We start from the raw sequence: 17,007 nt of genomic DNA on the forward strand, positions 1-17,007 counted from the left end.
TAGCTGGCACTCTGATGAAAAGAAGACATTTCCCTTCTCTTTAAAATTTTTATTGGAGTATAGTTGATTTACAATGTTGTGTTAGTTTCTGCTGTACATGCAAGTGAATCAGTTATGTATATATATATATATATATATATATATATATATATATATATATATATACTCTTTTTTAGATTCTTTTCCCACATAGGTCATTACAGAGTATTGAGAAGAATTTCCTGTGCTATACAGTAGGTCCTTATTAGTTATCCATTTTATATATACTAGTGTGTATATGTCAACCCAATCTTCTGATTTATCTCCCCACCCCCCACTCTCCCCCCTGGTAACTATAAGTTTGTTTTCTACACCTGTCACTCTATTTCTGTTTTGTAAATAAGTTCATTTGTACCATCTTTTTAGATTCCACATATAAGCGATATCATATGATATTTGTCTTTCTGTCTGACTTAACTTCACTCAGTGTGACAATCTCTGGGTCCATCCATGTTGCTGCAAATGGCATTATTTCATTCTTTTTTATGGCTGAGTAATATTCCATTGTATATATGTACCACATCTTCTGTTTTTTTTAATTTTTGTTGGAGTATAATTGCTTTACAAGGTTGAGTTAGTTTCTGCTGTACAGCAAAGCAAATCAGTTATACGTATAAATATATCCCCTCACTTTTAGATTCCCTTCCCATTTAGGTCACCACAGAGCATTGAGTAGAGTTCCCTGTGCTATACAGTAGGTTCTCATTAATTATCTATTTTATACATAGTAGTGTCTGTATGTCAATCCCAATCTCCCAGTTCATCCCACCCACCCCTTCGCCCCTCGGTATCTGTAAGTTTGTTCTCTCCATCTGTGTCTCTATTTCTGCTTTGCAAATAAGTTCATCTGTACCATTTTTCTAGATTCCACATATAAACGATAGTATACCATATTTGTTTTCCTCTTTCTGACTCACTTCACTCTGCATGACAGTCTCTAGGTCTATCCATGTCTCGGCAAATGGCACTATTTTGTCCCTTTTTATGGCTGAGTAGTAGTCCATTGTATATATGTACCAAATTTTCTTTATCCATTCCTCTGTCAATGGACATTGAGGTTGCTTCCATGTCCTGGCTATTATAAATAGTGCTGCAATGAATACTAGGGTGCATGTATTGTTTCAGATTGTGGTTTTCTCTGGATATATGCCCAGGCCCCATTTCTTTATTCAATCTTTATTTACATCAGCATGGACTCAGATTCATACTTTATTCCTTTGGTTATGATCTAGTGTTATCATTGTTTATTTTGCTATGTAACTTATCCCAGATTTGCCCAGTGGGTGTCCTTTGTTTTTTATTTGTCTTTTTATAGTAGGTACTCCTAAGGTGAAATTGCATAGAAGGTGAAATAAAGAGAAAGTAAAAATGATGTTCCTACCATTATATTTTCAAAATGTATAAAGCAAAACCTAAAGGAGTAACTAGGAAAACACAAATAATCCAAAGCTATTGGGAGTTTTAAAAGACCTCTCTCTGAATCTGATAGTTGAAGCAGACCAAGTGGATCATTACTAAGGATACAGATGTGAATAACATACCTAAGAATATTCACCTAATACATATAGACTATTGTACCCAACAGGTAGAAAATGCACATTCTTTTTGAGGAAACATGAAAAACTTTTTATTTGGAAATATTTTAAAATATACAGAACGTTAAATAGGGAAAGCTAGAAATAGTACAAAGAACACCTATATAGCCTTTACTCAGACTAACCTATTGTTAATATTTTCTCCCATTTGTTTTATCATTTTCTGTGTATATGTATGCATTGTTTTTCCTGAATCATTTTAGTGTAAGTTGCACACATTGTGGTTATTCATCCTTAAATACTTCAAGGTATATTTCCTAAAAATAGGGATATTCTCTTGCATTACCACCACACAGTTATCACCCTTAAAAACTTATATTGGTACTTTAACCTACTGTTTATATTCCAATTTTGTTAGCTGACCTAATAATATCATTTATAATGTTTTTTTTTTCCATCTTGCATAGCATCTAGTTAAGGTTAGGTATTGCATTTATTTGTCATTATCTTTGGCCTATTGTGAAATTCTTTTTAAAATAGACCAGGTTTCACCACAGTGTAGTAGTTTTCAACCAAAAAAAAGACAATTGCATACATATTTTGAAAACAAAAAACAACATAAATTATTATTTGAAAAGAAAATCAAAGTGAAAATTAGCAGTATTTTATATTGAGATCCAAAAAACAAACTAAAAAATTGCATTTCAAATTTGTGGAATATACCAAGATTAATGCTCTGAGGAATATTTGTAGCCTTGAATGCACTAATCTGAAGACATGAAAGGTGAAAATAAAGACTTCCACTCAAGATAGTAAGAATAACATTAAGCAAGCAAACTAAATGAAGTATGGAAAATAAGAGAATAAAAATAAGCAGGAAAACTAATGAAATAGATAACAACAAAGAGAGCTAGTCAATACATCCCCAAAGTAGTCATTAAAAAGATGAATATAAAAGATAACACTCTATGAATAAATCAGAAAGAGAAAAACAAATACCGTATGCTAACACATATATGGAATCTAAAAAAAAAAAAAAAAAAATTCTGAAGAACCTAGGGGCAGGACAGGAATAAAGACGCAGACAGAGAGAATGGACTTCAGGACACGGGAAGGGGGAAGGGTAACCTGGGACAAAGTGAGAGAGTGTCATAGACATATATACACTACCAAATGTAAAATAGATAACTAATGGGAAGCAGCGGCATAGCACAGGGAGATCAGCTTGGTGCTTTGTGTCCACCTAGAGGGGTGGGATAGGGAGGGTGGGAGGGAGACACAAAAGAGAGGAGATATGGGGATGTATGTATATGTATAGCTGATTCACTTTGTTATAAAGCAGAAACTAACACACCATTGTTAAGCAATTATACTCCAATAAAGATGTTTAAAAAATTTTTTTAAATAAAAGATAACACTAGATAATCTGAGCAAGAATAAAAGGAAGAAGCCATAAACAATGAATAAAAATTATGACATTTTTACAGGTATTTTAGAGATGCAAAAATAGTTTTAAAAATATAACTAATAAATTTTAAACATTGGATGCAATGGACAATTTTCTAAAAAAACAGAAAAAATACAAATTACCAAATTTTACTGAAAAAAATGAAAAGTTGTGTAAACTAATAAACATTAAAGAAGTTGAAAAGGTTGTCACATTTTCCCATTACTGTACCAAAGAACAATTTTTCAGGATGAAAAATATGTTTTATCAAGCTTTTTCAAAATACATAATTGCTATTTCATATAACATGTTTCAGAGAATAGAAAGAGGAAAAGTCACCAAATTACCTTGCTATCAAAGAGAACAAGGACAGTATAATTTTACTATGAACACGGATGCATTAATCCTGAATTTTAAAAATAAATCAAATTCTAAAGTACAGTCAGTTCTCATTATTTGTAGATTCCATATTTATGAACTCCCCTACTTGTCAAAATGTATTTGTAACCCCAAAATCAATACTCAAAGTGCTTGCACTGTTATTCAAAAATATGTGCAGAGTTGCAAAAAATTTGAGTTGCCAGAGCTGGTTCCCAGCTGCAGTCAGACAAGGCAACCCTCTGCCTTCCTGTTTTCACTCATTTACAGTGAACTAGTGTTTATTCTGCAACCTGTTTAGTGCTACATTTTTCACATCTTTGTGCTTTTTATTGGTGATTTTGCTGTTTAAAATGGCCCCCAAATATGTGCTAAAATGCCGTCTGGTGTTTTAAGCACAAAAGGCTGTGATGTGCATTTCAGAGAAAGTACATCTTAGGTATGCCGTATTCAAGCATGAGTTACAGTGTTGTTGGCCATGAGTTCGATGCTAATGAATCAACAATATATATTAAATAAAGTGTCTTTAAACAAAAGCACACATAAAACAAGATACGTTGACCAGTTGACTAAAATGTACCTAGAGTTTTACAGGAACCTAAGTTTGTATTTCCTCTAGGAACAATGATTCAGTGTTCACTAATTCCATGTTTGCAGCAACTATATAGACCATAGCTATGGTGAATAATGAGAAGTGACTGTATGTATAGTATAAATGTGGTGTGTGTGTATACAAAACAATTATCATAATCAGGTAAAGTTTCTCTCATCAGTACAAGGATGGTTAACACAAAACTATCAATATAATTTACCATGTTAGATTTAACAAAGAGAAAGTCACCATAATCTTTCCAATAGAGTGAGATGAAAACACTCAGTAAAATTCAATATTCATTTATGATAAAGGCTCTTAGCAAATAGGAATAGATGGCAACATCTTTAAACTCATCAATGGTTTTGTAAAAAATTAATGAACAGAAACCTCAATTAAATAGAGTTGGAAGACCAGAAGGGGGAGCTCTCATGCCCTAAGATGATAATAAAGCCCAATGGGAAAAAGAAATACTCCTTTCTTGACAGGGACTCAGCCAATGAAAAACCATGATTTCTTTGTTTACTATAGCCCTCCCATCTTCCTTTTCCTCCCTATAAAAAGCATTCTCTTTTCCTTGTCCTTCAGGAACTTGCATGTGGCTCACCATGATTACAGACCCTGAATTGCAATTCTCTGCTGTCCAGAATAAACTCATATTTGCTGGGGAAATATCTGGTTGTCTATTTGTTTCAGGTCAACAGTTTGGTAAACTCATATGAAAGAATAAAAGTCTAAAATAATACTGAAAAATAAAAAGGGATACCTAAATTTATTATAAAGCCATATAAATGAAGACTATAATATAGGGACTAGTAAATATATAAAAGACCCCAGAAACACACACAATCACATATGAGGCTTTAATGTATTAGAGAGATGTCAACACAAATTACTAGAAAAATAATGGACAAGTCAATAAATAGTCCTGCGTTAACTGGATTACCATATGAGAAAAAGTAAAAGTAGATTTCCATTTCATGAGAAAACTCCAAAAGTATATCAAACTTAATTGTAAAAATAATTATTTAAAAATTTCAGGGAGGGATAATTTAGGAGTTTGGGATTAATATATATACACTACTATATATAAAATCGATAACCAAAAGGACCTACTGTATAGCGCAGGGAACTCTACTCAATATTTTGTAGTAGCCTATAAGGGAAAAGAATCTGAAAATGCATATCTATATATCTGAGTCACTTTGCTGTACACCTGAAACTAAAACAACATTGTAAATCAACTATACTTAAATAAAAAATAAAAATAAAAATTTCAGAAGAAAATGTAGGAGAATATTTTTACAGCTTTGGGGTAATGATGGATTTCTTAACAACAAAATAACAATTTTAAAAACATCATAAAAAATATATGTATTTTGGTACATCAATATTAAAACTTTTAAACAAAATCGTTGTTATAAGCATTTGTTCAGAGACAAACCACAAAGGATTATGTTGACAAAAAATTAATCACTTGATCTAAGAAAGAAATGGAAAATTTTATTCGAGCCAAACTGAGAATTATAAACTGGGAACAGTATCTCAGAAATCTCTGAGAACTGTTCTGCCCATTAGAAGTCAAGGCACAGTTATATAAGTTTTTGAGATAGGGGCTATACATTAAATGATGTATTATTGACAATTTACACAATCCAGATCTCGCCCCTTACAAGATCAGGAAGGAATGTTAATCTCTAAGGAGCTGTCTTGTTGATGCTAGGAGAATATTGCTCTTTATGTTTGAGCAGATATTTCTGCTGATAAGGGGAGGTATGGTCAGTGCATAATGCAGATACACAATGCACAGTAGAGGGGAAAGGGGGGGGCCAAAGGACAGAGAAGATTTTTTATGTTTAAATTTTTATTGTCTTGCCATAATATATGAATTTTCTTTCACAATTAGTATCCAGAATATAAAACGAACAAATCAATGAAAAGAGGCAAAGAGAACGTCGACATTATAGGTTTTTTAAGACAAAGAATTGAGCAGGGAGTTCACAAATGAAGAATAACTGATGAACATGTAGAAAGGTCTTCAATCTTGTCAGTATTCAGGGAAGTACACAATAAAATGTATGAGATATTTTATATCAGACTGGCAAAATTTAAAAGTCTTATAATATCAAGTGTTTACAAGGATGTGAGAAAACTGGAATGTATAAGTTGCTAGAACTTGTTTGAAAAATTACTGGAGTAATAGCTATTAAGTTGAAATGACCATACCCTACAACCTAGAAATTTCACTTTTTCAGTATCTCTGACACATGTATACAAGGAGACTTTAAAAAATATGCTACATTGTAACAAGAAAATTTATTTGTAAACAACTCGTCTATCAGCTGGGAGATGGATAAACAAATGTTGGCATGTTTACAGAGTACAATACTATATGGATTACTATTTGAATGAAAGAATCAATCTATGTGGATCAATAGATCTCAAAAGACATTGCTGGGCAATAGATCCAAGCTGAAGAATCATATGCGTTGTATGATTCCATTACATGGTTTTTCAAACACATAAAATATAATCTCTCTCTACAGAAAATATAAAAAGTGGACTGACTCCACGTCAAATTTGTAGTGCGGAGATGTGGGGGGAATAAAGTAGAATACAACTACATCTGTAATATCCTATTTATTAAAATTTTTAGAAAAAAATGAAACAGCATTGATTAATTCTGAGTAATGAACACAAATACATTGGTCATATTATTTTCTCTTTTCTCTATTTTTAAAAAATAAAAAATGAAAATTAAAGTCATAAATGTTTAACTGAAATTAGAGGTAATAAACATGTACCATCATCAAATTCTGAAGCCCTCAATGGCATCCAGAAATTCCCTTTTGTTAAAATATCTAACGTAGGCCTGTTGGGACTTCCCTGGAAGTCCAGTGGTTAGACTTCACCTTCCAATGCAGGGGGTGCAGGTTTGATCCCTGGTCAGGGAGCTAGGATCCCACATGCCTCACGGCCAAAAAACCAAAATATAAAACAGAAGCAATATTGTAACAGATTCAATAAAAGACTTTAAAAATGGTTCACATCAAAAAAATCTTAAAAAAAAAATAAAGTAGGCCCAGGATGGAGTCACTCATGATTAACTAAGATGTAACTTTCTGTACTCTGCTCCCCAGAAAAGGAAGGCCCAGATCAACCAATCAGTGCTTGCCTCCTCGGCACAGGTTATCTGACCTGTTCTAAGACTTACCATGGCTACAAATAAGGAAAGTAACCCTGCTCTAACCAGTCAACACATGCTCAGTATAATGTGCTTGTTTCTGCTCACTTTAGGCTATTAAAATCTCTTGCCTTTTACAGCACTTTGGAGCTCCTTTCTATCTGCCAGCGTGGATGCTGCCCAATTCATGAATCACTGAGTAAAGCTAGCAGATCAGTAAATTGTCTATAGAAATTTTTCTTTTAATACTTTGCAACTTTATTTTTTTAATAGGATGTCTATATGATAAAGTATAAGTCAGTACTCAAAAACACTTTGATGGAGTTACTAGTGATATGAAAAATGCCAATGATTTGTAATATTCAGTGAAATAATGCAAAAATTTTAATGTATATTTAGTAAGTTCTAACTTAGTAAAAATGCAAGCGTACAGACACAGATTGGAAGGAAATACAGTTCAACCAAGGGTTATTTGTCTCATCTCTGAGCGGTATGATTCTTAAACAGATTTTCTTCCTTTGTAATTTCTGTTTTCTAGTTTTTCTAAAAAGAAAATATTTTAGAATCAGAAAACATTATCTTTAAGTTAAAAATGGTTTTTCATAAAAAAGCTTTCAAGATGTTTTTATTAACAAGTTTGTTTTCTATTTCTCTCAGGACTAGCATTGAAATAGCATTTATTTTTACTGTTACATGTGAATGATTTAAGAATTTAAACCAACCCCTACATAATATTTTAGATCAGTCCTCACTTGTGATTTGGAAATATTTAAAGCTTTCAAAATAGGAATCCATTCCAGAGAACATGACAGAACATCAGCCATTGCAAACATCTGTCTAATCTTGGGACCTTGAACCTGTTTACTGGCTTATAGAGTGGTAGGCAGAGCCAGAGCCCAACAATTATCCTACCATTCATTTGCTATGAGTAATGACCATCTGCTGGGGACTGGGGAGGACCCAGCTCAGCCAACTTGACTGCCTTGGTTTGCATGATAAAGGAAGGTCACAGAAAGTCAATACAGTTGAGAGCAACTCCCCAGGTGGCAGAAACGATCTGCAAGAAACAGCAGAAATGGCTTACATTTGAGGACTGCAACTCTGAAATGAATTTTCTCTCTTTGGGGATTGCACTTCTCCAAAAGGATGCTACTTAGAAAATAAAAGTGAAATTCAAAAACTACATCTCTTTAGAAGGGCTTAGGTTTTTTGTTTGTCTGTCTCCTCTATTACTGCATGGAAAGAAATACATAGAATATTTTTTTCTTCTTGGATCTCAAGTGCAAAAGAGTTTATCATATTTTTCAGTTCACATTTCACTATCACCATAGATCCATGAGAGGCTTTCTTCTATTTAATTATAAAAATATTTTCTCCTTTAGGCTGAAACTCAACTCTCATTATCCCTCCTCCTTCCTGTTTTAATGTGTTAAATAAATGTTATTAAATATAAGTGTTTTGTGAATGAACAATGAACCAAGTCCTCCACTTTCTCATGTGTTATTTTCCTATAACAATATTCTGAGAATTTTTATAAATTAAGGATCTTCTGCTACTTCGATAAAGTAAATTATCCATTGAAAAGTTTGTCCAAATAACAGTCAGCATTACTGAGACACATGGAAATAAGTAGGGGTGGAAACGCTCTGCTTACTCTAAGAAACAGCTGGCTTTTTGTCAGGACTGCCAACAGAATGGCCAATCAGACAAGAACAAACACAAGCACATCATTCATTCATTCAACAAATATTTATTGAGTGCTTGCTTTGTCAGGCTGAGACAAGGCCTAGCAACCGATCACAAATCATGGTTGCAGTTCCTGCTCTGTCACTTATTAGCTGCACGAATTAGTGCAGTCACCTAAATTCTCTATATCTTATTTCTTCATTTGTAAAGTGAGAAAAATAAACCCCACCCTATCTCCTTTGCAAGATTGTTTTGAAAATTAAATAGATATTGAAGGGTAAAAGAGTATGCAACCCCAAAATATGCCTCTTGGGCATATGGATTATTTTGAGCTGATTATTTTTGAGAGAAAGCAGACACAAGAGAATCTCTAAAAACTATTTTTTTAATTTTTATTTTGTCCACACCGTGAAGCTTGCAGGATGTCAGTTCCCCAACCAGGGACTTAACCTGGGCCATGGCAGTGAAAGCACCAAAACCTAACCACGAGACCACCAGGGAACTTCCTAAAAACATTTTCTTTATAAAGGAAATTTATATTTATAAGAGAAGCCTCTACTTGTGTCTCCTTTTCTCCAGGAACAAAAGGTTGGCTCTAAATAACAGAAGGATTTTGTCAATGGAGTAGGCTACCGGGTTAAATCTGCATGACAAACTTGCCCTTCCTTCCTGTTAACCTCCCACATCTAGACTGCCCCATCCTCAACATCATTCTTTTGTCTTCAGCTGAAGATGATATCAAGGTGGTCTCTTGGGCCATTTCAGGGAGTCTTACTCAGTTTTCCTAGATATCTCCCAATGTATACATGAAGTTTACATGTTTATTAAACTTGTTTGTTTTTCTCTTGTTAATCTGTCCTTTATAATCTGGGGTGGTGTTTGAGCCAAGAATTTGTGCAGCTTCCTCTATACAAGTATCACAATTGTAGGGGTTCAGAACCAGTCTCCACAAAATGTGCCACTTTTTTTTTTTTTTTTTGCGGTATGCGGGCCTCTCACTGTTGCGGCCTCTCCCGTTGCGGGGCACTGGTTCCAGATGCGCAGGCTCAGCGGCCATGGCTCAGGGGTCCAGCCACTCCACGGCATGTGGGATCTTCCCAGACCGGGGCACGAACCCGTGTCCCCTGCATCGGCAGGCAGACTCTCAACCACTGCACCACCAGGGAAGCCCAAAATGTGCCACTTTTGTATGAGGATTATTTTTGAGCTAAAGGCAATTGAGACCCTGAAGAGTCACTAGAAACAACTACCCTTCCTTTAACTACCTAGAAGAATTTAAATTGGGGATTATTCCCAGAAAAAAGTTATTACCAGAGATAAAGTTTATCTAAGTGCCCCATCAGTATGGCAGGGCAAGTAGCTACTCACCAAACATCTGCTGTTCTTCTTATCGTCCCGTGAATGATCATCCTGTCCTTGGAAGCCTCAGGCCCCTGTCCCATTCCTTAGTTCAGCATGGCATATATAGCTCATTTTATCTTTCTGTCTTTAAACTTCTCAGGTATGTGGTTCTCTGACCTTCTCATGCATGTGGGGTTCCAGTACATACAAAATTAAATTTGATTTTCTCCTGTTAATCTGTCTCATGTCATTTTAATTCTTAGACCAGCCAGAAGAACCTAGAAGGGTAAAGTTTTCTTTATCCTCAACACTAGTATTAATTTGTTGATGTTGCCAAAAGAAAGAGAGCAGAGGCCAGGTTAAGCCAGCTGAGAAGGAGCAGCAGAGGAACCTTAGCCATTGCTGTGGCCATGCTTATGAAAACTAAAAACACTTATAAGGAACTGAGGGGCTTCCCTGGTGGCACAGTGGTTAAGAATCCGCCTGCCAGTGCAGGGGACACAGGGTTGAGCCCTAGTCCCAGAAGATCCCACATGCCAGGGAGCAACTAAGCCTGTGCGCCACAACTACTGAGCCTGTGCTCTAGAGCCCGTGAGCCACAACTACTGAGCCCACACACCACAACTACTGAAACTTGTGCGCCTAGAACCTGTGCTCTGCAGCAAGAGAAACCACCACAATGAGAAGCCTGCACACTGCAATGAAGAGTAGCCCCTGCTCGCTGCAACTAGAGAAAGCCCATGTGCAGGAACAAAGACCCAAAGCAGCCCAAAATAAATAAATAAATTTTTTAAAAAAAAAAAAGAAAAAGAGGGGCCTCCCTGGTGGCGCAGTGGTTGAGAGTCCCCCTGCCGATGCAGGGGATACGGGTTCGTGCCCCGGTCCGGGAGGATCCCATATGCCGTGGAGCGGCTGGGCCCGTGAGCCATGGCCGCTGGGCCTGCGCGTCCGGAGCCTGTGCTCCGCAGCGGGAGAGGTCACAACAGTGTGAGAGACCCGCGTACCGCAAAAAAAAAAAAAAGGAACTGAAGAACTTGAAGGAATGGTCACAATCTTGCCCATGACCACCGAGAGAAAAATTATGACTGAATGTGAAATAAAACCAGAAGGTAGTGAACAGCAGGCAATCCAAAATGTTCTCTTTCTCCAGGTTCAAGATATTCCCGTCCTAGATTTGGGGAGAGAGAACAGGATACCCAAGGAATAATGTCATCCACTTCCCCAGATGTAAGGTCAAGAACTCTTGTCACTCTGGTAAGTGTATGCAAACATCTCAGGAACAGTGAAAACGGTGGAGTGGGATGACAAATAGAATAAGGCCCCTGTAGAAAGAACATGTCATAAGTGCGTGAGCCAAAACCAAAGGGAGGAGAAAACGCAAATAAAATTTTTAAGCATTTACTCTATGTTATAAAAGATATTCCAAGCAAAAATGAAAATAAGAAATATCATTGCACTGATTTATTTATAGGTGGGTAGTAAACCAAACATTTTCCCCCATACTTTAAAAATAAAAAGTAAAAATGAAAATAAAAAGACTCATTGTAACCTTGAAAACATGATGTTGAGTGAAATAAGCTGGATACCCAAGGACAAATGTATGATTCCACATACAAGTGAAATAGCTAGAATAGGTAAATTCACAGAGTAGATTATATGTTACCAGGGGCTAAAAGGAGGGGGATTGGAGAGTTATTGCTTAATGGGTACAGAGTTTCTGTTTGGGTTGATGAAAAAGTTTTGGAAATAGTGGTGGTTGCACAACATTGTGAATGTGCTTAATCCCACTGAATTGTACACTTAAAATGGTTAAAAGGCTAATTTTACATTGCATATATATTTTACCACAATTTTTAAATGGAAGGGAAAATCCTCATTGCACTGATTTATCTTGAAACAGTTAATAGAAAAAATAGCAGATCGTAAGAGTATTTGGAATCCTAGATTTACAGCTAAAGGTGATATCCATAAAGCATATTTGGATCAAGCTGACACAGCCTGAAGAACTGCCTTACTCTAGTTTAGAGACATCTCTGAAGGACAAGCAAGAGACTATGAAAACCTTGAGGAGGGGAACCTTGTCATAAGAATCTTTTATCTTCTTGTTAACAGAATAGAATCTGGTATCCAGTTGATATTTAAATGGCTCTTGAATGGGGTATATAGAATCAAAGCTGTCTCATACATTCACTGAAAAATAATCTATGGTTCCTCTTACGTACCAGGCACTGAGCTAGGTACTGGTAGTCTGACTGCCCTCCAAGCTCACAGTCCATAGAGAGAGAGCTGGGCTATAAGGCAGGGAGGCTGAGGCACAAGTGGAGGGTCTGAGAGGCTATGGGAGAAGGCTTAGCTGGGCGTAGGAGAGTGGGGCATTGGGTCTCTGCAGAGGTTCTGACGCAAAAAAGAGCAGGATGGAGAAGTGATGAAAGAGCTCAACGTAGAGGATATAAATTTTATCTGAAGAGCAATTGTTACCGAACCAAACCTGGGTCCACGCACCTGTGCACAGTAAAGCCAATCTACTGACGCCGGGTTGTGGTGAAGGAAAGTGCAGCATTCATTGTAAGGCACCAGACAATGAGTCTGGAGCAGTTCATGTTCAAAAAGCCCAAACTCCCTGATGGGTTTTTAGGGAGGCATTGTTAAAGGCCAGGTGAGGGAGGAGAGTCACAGGGTATGTGATCAGCTTGTGCACAGTTCTCTGATTGATTGATAGTGAGGTAACGGCGATTTCACAGGGGTTAACATTATCTATTCTCAGGCTCCAGGAGGTCTGGGAGCTATGTTCTCGTGGTCATCAAGTAGTTAACATCTTCCATTTGGTGGGGGGTTTTCACACCTGAAAAACAACTCAGGAAATGTGCATCAGATACTATTATCTAGGTTCTTCAGAGAGGAGCTAAAGCAGAGGATATGGGGGAGGCGTCTGCCCTGGGAAGGCTCCATAGAGTCCTGTTCGGTTACACAATGAAAAGCTATTAAAAGGCTTTGATTCAAGGAGTAAAGTGAGTATATTTGTATTCTAAGAACCCTCTCTGTATTTACCAAAATACTAGTAAGATGTACCAAAATGTTATCCATGAGATTTCACTTAACCTTTACTTAAAAATATTTTTGTCTATTCTGTTTGAATATTTTACAGTAATCGTACAAAATATTTACAATCAATACAATCAGTAGAGCTCTTTTCATTAAGAAGAAATGAGAAAATAGGAGGAGACAAAGGAGGAAGAGGAGGAAAGAATGGGGAGGACCATCTGGTTGCAGGGTGAAGAGGTTCAGGGAGGCTTCTAAAACCTATATCATACTGTGTTATTCTCTTGCTCAAACCCCCCTATGGCTTCCCAGCATACTTGTATTGAAATCCAAGTCCCTGGACAGCCTGCATGTCTTAGGGGGCCTGGCCTTGCATATCTCTTGGACCTCCTTACACACCCCTCTTCTTTTGCCTCATTGAGCTACAACCATGCTCAAAACCTTTGCTTCACTTTTTCACTGCATTCAGGTCTCTGATCAGATGTCACCATGGAGCCTTTTCTAGCCACCACTCCCTGCTACTCTCTGTCCTCCTCAACTTCCTTTATTTTACTTTGTCAGGGAGGAAGAAATTTTCTTCTACCGTCCTATGGTCTTCTGGCTGGCCTAAGAATTAAATTGACATGAGACAAATTAACAGGAGAATCGAACAATAGTTTAATAACACATATACATGGGAGAAACCCTGGAGAACTGAGTAACTCACCAAAGTGGCCAAAGCCCTCACCTTAAATACCACCTTCAGCTAAAGACAAAAGAGGATGTTGGGGCTAGTGGTTTGGGACTTCAGATGGGAGGAAGGCAGTTCACTTGGAGATGGAAAAGCAAATGTTTGGTAAGGTAATGTTTGCTGGGCCTTGCAGAGACAATGAGACACAGAGTGGACTCTGATCTCTAGGCCCCACCACCCCTAGCCCATATTCTTTGCAGATATCTCTGGTGATAGCTCTGTTCTAGAATATGTCCTTTATCAAAATTCTTTAGGCAGTTAGGGGGAGGTAAAAAGAAAGACTTCCTGAGTCTTCTATTTCTTCAAAATAATCAGCCTAAAATAATCTTCATGCCAAAGAGACACATCATGGGGTAGCAAATTTTGCTCCCCTACAATCTCATACACTTATCACATACTACCTGATATTAAGTTAACGATTTGTTGATTGTCTTTTCCCCTAACAGATTGTAAACTCCAGGAGGACTTTGTTTTGTTCAGAGTTCTGTCTTCCAGTGCCCAAAACAGTGTCCGGCACAGAAAATGTCCCCGGTAAATATTTGTGGAATGAATAAAGGAAATGGTAGGCCATGGATAACATGGGTCTCTACCTTTGCTGCCTAGGTGTGAATATGTTGTGACTCTTAGGTTTAAGAGGAAGCCTGGGTCAGAGGATGAAACAGGAGGGAAGGGGGCAAGACACAACCTTTAAAAGAATGACATAGCCATAGGACATGACAAAAACTGGTTAGAACTAACTAGATCCAAGATGGAAGAAGATTTGACTTCCAGTGGACCTTGAGCCTCATTATATGCTCATTGTAATACATTAGCATAAGCTAAGTGACACACCCACCAGCACCATGACAGTTCTGAGGCCAACCATCAAAGATCAAAAAGTGGACAGTGGCCCAATTCCTGGAAATCTCCACCCCTATCCCAAAATACTTGGAAAATCCTCCTCCTCATTAGCCTATGAAATTACCCAGCCCACAAAAACTAACCACCCCATATTTCGGGGCCTCTCGCCTTCTGAGATGGCCCACACTCTGTCTGTGGAGTGTGTTTCTAAATAAATAAATCAACTTCTTACCTATCACTTTGTCTCTCACTGAATTCTTTCTCGGATGAGATATCAAGAGTCTGAGCTTCATCAAGTCCTGAGGCCAAGTGTGTGACCTCAGTTAAAAGAGCATGGGTTCAAGTCCCATCTGGGTTTTGGCTGGTTTCAAGCCCTGGCACATGGGTTCAAGTCCCAGTCTGAGTTACACATTTCAGTGATGCAGGAAATTGGTGAATTCTGGTTTGAGTGCTTTGAATTTGAGGAATTTGAGGAGCTCAGGGGAAGTAAAACAGCTCTGCCAACAAACGGCCCTCTCTACTGTTAAAGAACAAAATTCAGCTGAGTAAATTTAGAGATCTAATTGGCTTTATTCAGCAAGTCATGAATTGGGTAGCATCTAGCAGAGAAAGGAGTTTCAAGCGAGAGATTTTTATAGGCCAAAGTGAGCAGGAATGAGGAAGTTATACTGAGCATATGCTGATTGGTTAAAGCAAGGTTACCACCCTTACATAGAGCAGAGGCAAGGCTTGGAGCCATCAGGTACCCTGAGCTAAGCAGGAAAGCTCTGACTGGTTGACATTGACCTTCCTTCTCTGGGAGAGCAGAGCATAGAAACTCAGTGACTTCTCTGGTGGTCCTGTGGTTAAGACTCCATGCTCCCATTGCAGAGAGCCCACGTTTGATCCCTGGTCAGGGAACTGGATCCCACGTGCCGCAACTAAGACCCAGTGCAGCCAAAGAAAGAAAAGAAAAGAAACTCAGTTAAGTTTTGGTTTGCTAATGTGTATTAGCATGAATGGCTCCATTTTGGGCTCAGTCTGGTTACTTTAAGAGTACTGATATAGAAGAGAGAGAAACAGTTGATTACTGAGTAAATAAGATCAGATTTACACATACATGTAAGGTAACATGAAAATGACTACAAAATCTGGTCACAATTTCATGCAGTTTTGTACAGTAAAGTAGGAGAAAGAAATGAATGCCTCTTGAATGAAAGGCAATGAAATGCCTCTTATTTCCTTAGCAGACAAGTGGATGTGCCTGTGTTTATCTCCTCTTTACATGATCTATACATATGAGAGATTTCTGAATTAATTTTGGCAGTAGGTGTTTACAGTTCCAAGGATCAGAAGACCTTGATCTTGCATTACAAAATCCAATTTAGGGTCTCTTATGGAGCTTATTATATTTTCAGTGAGACACTCTAAGGAGGGGAGAGAAAGTTGAAACTAAGCAGAATCCTGTGGGGCCCTCCCGGGTAAAAAAAAACTTTCCTTGTCCCCAGTTTCTTATTTTCAGGATAAAGGCTTCAGCCTCCCAGACCTTCCCGAATACCACAGAGCTGATTCAAGCAGTTGCTAATCAGGGAAGTAAGGGAAAGCAGAAACAAAGGAGGAACAATCAAGAAACTATAGTGCAGGATCCTGGTTATACAGAAGGGATATACAGAACAATATCTTTGAGTTCTTCTGCAGGAACTAAGGCCCCCACCCAGGTGGAGGATGGAAACTTCAAGCTAGTGATTAAGAGCCCTGGAAGCACCAGCATGTTACCTCACCAAGAATCAATCAGAAGAAAGTCACACACCCTGCAGACACCCCAAATTTTGCCTATAATAACTTTTCCCCAAAACCACCAGTGAGTTCAAGGTTTTTGAGCATGAGCCACCTGTTCTCCTTGCTTGGCCCTAAAATAAGCCTTTCCCTGCTCCAAACTCCAACATTTTGGTTTGTTTGGCCTCGATGTGCATCAGGCACACAAACTTGCATTCAGTAAGAAAGGCAAGGATGGCAGCTGCTTCCTTCTCCAAAGAAAATTTCAGCATTTCACTTTACAAAGAATAAAGGGGGACTTCCCTGGTGGCACAGTGGTTAAGAATCCGCCATCCAATGCAGGGGACATGGGTTCAATCCCTGGTCCAGGAAGATCCCACATGCCACAGAGCAACTAAGCTCATGTGCCATAACTACTGAGCCTGCACTCTAGAACCTGCA

This window comes from Mesoplodon densirostris, chromosome 9 (genome assembly GCF_025265405.1).
Source record: "Mesoplodon densirostris isolate mMesDen1 chromosome 9, mMesDen1 primary haplotype, whole genome shotgun sequence".
Lineage (NCBI taxonomy): Eukaryota > Metazoa > Chordata > Mammalia > Artiodactyla > Ziphiidae > Mesoplodon > Mesoplodon densirostris.